This window comes from Grammomys surdaster, unplaced genomic scaffold (assembly GCF_004785775.1).
Source record: "Grammomys surdaster isolate TR1022 unplaced genomic scaffold, NIH_TR_1.0 334, whole genome shotgun sequence".
NCBI lineage: Eukaryota > Metazoa > Chordata > Mammalia > Rodentia > Muridae > Grammomys > Grammomys surdaster.
The window spans coordinates 5715395-5719733 of record NW_021604753.1 but is presented as its reverse complement, the minus strand read 5'-3'; positions in this window follow the sequence as shown (position 1 = coordinate 5719733).

The following is a 4339-nucleotide window of genomic DNA, read 5'->3' as shown; positions in this document are numbered from 1 at the left end:
CATCTCAAAAGAAGAATCCAAGGGCTGGAGACATAACCTAGTAGGTAGAAAGCTTGCCTGGCACACACAAATCCCTGGATTCAGTCTTCCACATTATACAAGCAGGCCATGGTAGGGCATACCTATAACCCCGGCCCTACAGAAGTGGCTGCAGCAGGATCAGAAATTCAGAGTCATCTTCATCTATGTAGAGAGTTCACAATCGGCCTGGGCTGCATAAGACCCTGTCAAAAAAAAGAAAGGAAGGAAGGAAGGAAGGGAGGGAGGGAGGGAGAGAGGGAGGGAGGGAGGAAGGAAGGAGGAAGAAGGAAGGAAGGAAGGAAGGAAGGAAGGAAGGAAGGAAGGAAGGAAGGAAGGAAGGAAGGAAGGCCTAAGAAAGCTATGGTATCCCTTGGTGACCCATGGCAAGGTGACAGGGAATGTACTGGGGTTTTAGCCTCATGAGCCAGGCAAGAGATTTATCCTCAAGTGCCATTTCTAACCCTGCTCTTTACTATTTGTTTTGGGGCAGGGTCTTGCTAAGTTGTCCAAACTCATCACAAATCCACTCCATGCCCCAGATCTTGAACAGACCAAGAAGCGGAGCTACCCTGTCCCAAATACATAGGAAGAGATGGGGAGAGGAGGAGCAGGAGAGGTAAGAGCCTTGCGTAAACCACCAGGCAATGTTTCTATGTTATGTTTACATAGTTCACAATAATTATACACACTTATGGGTTGTGGTGTGAATGTGCTGGGCTGATGTACACAGTGTGAATGATCAAACCAGAGTAAGTAGCATTTTATTTCTCTTTATTTACTGAAAGTTTCAGACCCCTGTGTTCCAGTTGCTTATATAATCTATAGGGCAAATCCTCAGCTATCCTGGCCCCTCTGTGCTGTAGAACGTTATCATCTGAGGTTGTTGTAAATCCCACATCTGCTCTTCTGACACCATCCTGGAAAATGTCCATCCTCAGTCTGGGATTCACTCCCTGTGAGCTAATGTGCAAAAATGTTCAATATGAAAGAATTTCTCAGGGGAGCAGAGTTGAAGATGGATATTCCTTCTTCAGAGTCTTCCGAGTAGGGTAGAGGAGTGTGATAGTTACTATCAGTTGTCAATGTAACAGGATCTAAAATGCCCCTGGAGACAAACCTCTGTGTACATGTATGAAGATTGGCCTAATTAGCTAACCTAATTAGCTAGTGAGAAGACTCCCCCTAAACACTGACAGCATAGCTCCCTGGCACAGGATCTTAGAGAGCTGAACGCCAGCATCTACTGTTCTCTGCTTCCTGACTGTGGCGGCAACTACACACTTCCTCACACCCCTAATGCCGTCCCTGCTGTGGTGGGCTGTATCCCCTTCAACTGTAAGCCACAGAAACTCTTTCTCTTTTCAATGATCTCTTGCCAAGTGTTTGGTCACAGCACTTAGACAGTAAGGAAAGGACAGGGTTTGAAGTGCACTCTGTACATGTTAGATGGTCTCTCAAAAGCACCAGAGTCTTGTATGGGGGGAGGGGGAGGGGAAAAATGAGCCTGGAGTTTGCAGACGCTTTGAAGGTCCTGAGAAACCTCAATCTGGAATCACGGTTGGCTTCATCTCCTCGGTCCTTGCAGCTCTTCCCTGAATCCTCCCTCTGCACCAGAGAATCACAAGCATTGTCTTCTGAGGGCAGATTGGAATGCCAGAATGTATGGAGATTAATCACAGAATAATACAAACTGCCGCTTATCATCGCTCATATAGTTGACATAATTACCCTACAGGCAACACGAAAACGTTGTACTGCAGTAACCCAGCCAGTAGAAAAAGCGGCGTTGCTGATAACACAAAAGAGAGAAGAATGGGGAACACAGCCCTTTGAAAACTTTTAATTAATTTTCACCCTTGCAGCATAATTGGTGTCAGCTCAAACTTCAGTGTTTCCGGATCCCTTAGCCTTGTTGCAAAGACATTTCGGACCAGTGTGGGCCACCTACAGAGAAAGCAGGGCCCTGGTCAGGGGTGAGGAAGAGGCAATAGAGTGGGTATTTTTGCATTGTTAAACATATAAGGCTGTGTCATTTATCCATTTAAAATTCTTCCATAGTTCCCTCTCACCTGTCCTACAGAACTCAAAGACTGGGACCTTTTGGTGTAATTAGATCTAGGCAAGGGCTGGCTTGCCTGGTGTATTAGTTAACTGTCATGTTGGTATGACCAACTATGTGCCGGAAGGAAGGGGGAATTTATTTTGACTCACAGTTTGATTCAGTCCATCACGGCAGGGAAGGCGTGAGAGTACCGATCACACTATATCTTCAGTCTATAAAACTATAAAACCTCCAGCCTGCCCTCAGTGACCCTCTGCTTCCAGGGAGGCTCTAACTCCTAGAGGCTGCTCAAGTTTCCGGAACAGCAGCCCTGTCAGAGGCCAGATGTTCAACACGTGAGCCCATAGACATCTCACCTTCAAGCCACACCTTACCATCTCATCTGTTGTCCCTCCTCCACCCTGCACCAGACGTAATGGAATTCCAGCCATTTCTTCGATGCACTAGTCTCCCAAAAACTATGCATTTATGAGGCTGCCAATCACCCTTCCTGACCTTTCACCTCCAACCTCCACCCACTCAGATGACATCACTCTTTAAATGTTTCCCGGCTGCCAGCTCCTCCCCAAAGCCTTCCCCCACCCCTGGCCTGCTCCCTCCCCCCCAACCCCCAACCCACTCATTACAGACAAGGTTTCTGTCCTGGGCTCTCCAAGCTTTGTCGTTTCTCCTCTATCTCAGAACGTACCCGACTATCGCATGCGCGTGTGTCTCTTCTTCCCCTCTGGTGCAAAGGCATCTTATCGGTAACTGTAGCCCAGCACCTACAGTGTGTCCACAAGAGAGTATGTGTCCTAGAATGTACTGCATAGATACGAGTCTGACACCTTGTTGATGGCAATTGTAAAGGCGCCTATATTGTAAACTTCTTATTTTAAGTCCTTTATCTTTCTTAGTGAATCACCCTAATTCTTCAGTCAAAGCGACATATGTAACCCAATAGTTTCCTTTCTTTGCCTAGACTGCCAGGAAGTTTCAAGCTAAAATCTCATGTTGCCAACATTTTGTAAAGGTTTTAGCTTGGGGGTGGTTATTGTTGTTAGTGATTAATTTTTTTCCTCGATTCATTTGTTGTCGATGTTTTCTAGTTCCAATTTTCCAATCCTCTCTCCTTACTTCACCAGCCCTCACTGTTCAAGCTACTTTATATACAAGGGCATGTTTTACCTCGCGGTTCACAGCGAACACAGCAGTCGGGTAAATACCACATATGGGCAGCAAACAAGGCCTGAGCAAATGGCGTTACAGTGAGGCCCTGTATATGCAGAGAAGAAAGGTTCCTTCACTGGGGTCCCCTCACTGTCCGCCAGGGGGTGCTTGCAACACACAGCACACACCCGCCATAATGATCAAGTGCCCCGGGGTATCTTGGGAACAGAAAAAGTAGAACATTAGATTTCCTAGGTAAGTGGGAGGGGAGGGGTCTTCCATAGGCTCCTGTGTTTGAACAAGCAGCCTCCAGCAGAGAGTGATGTTTGTAGAGGTTGTGGGCCCTTTAAGAGGTGGGGGGGGGTCTTATTGGAGGAAGTAGGTCTCTGGGGGCAGGACTTAGGGTTGCAGTGATGCCTTGTCCCACCCTCTGTGCTTCCTGCCCAGCCGAGATGGGAGCTGACTCCAGCTCCTGCTGCTACTCCAGTGCAGTGCGTTTCACACCATGACACAAAAATAAACTCTTTCTCCCTCAAGTTGCTTCTTCCGAGTTCCATGACACGGAAATAAGAAAAGTAATGAAGATGGGCGTCTTCATGGGTATGTACGAGTTCACGTGAAAAAAAATGTGAAAAAAATAAACAACATGCTGAACTTGAAGGATGCTGAGTGATCTATTGTTTCAAAAGAACAAGTGTGAACAGTAAGTTTGTGGATGACTGACATGTTGAAACAAGAGCCAATCCCAAGATGCACTGGGGCAGATTTTCCCCACCAGGCCACACTGTCCGGTTCATCTTACATAAGGGGGCCTCTCTCCAACTCTCAGAAGTTCCGTGGCAGCTGGTTCAGTGCCAAGTGACTGAGAAAACATCACAGCAAAAGTTATGGGAAGTTCAACGATGCGTTTAAATTAATTTGTACTTTTTTTTCAACCCAATCAAGTCTACAGACATTTGAAAAATAGCTTCCCCTGGAAACATCCACTGTTCTCCTCCGAGATGTGAATAAAATATGAGTGTGTCTCTCCTGTGCCGTTACTCTGATCCCCAGCATCTTAGGGTGTTTTTCTCTCTCTCTCTCTCTCTCTCTCTCTCTCTCTCTCTC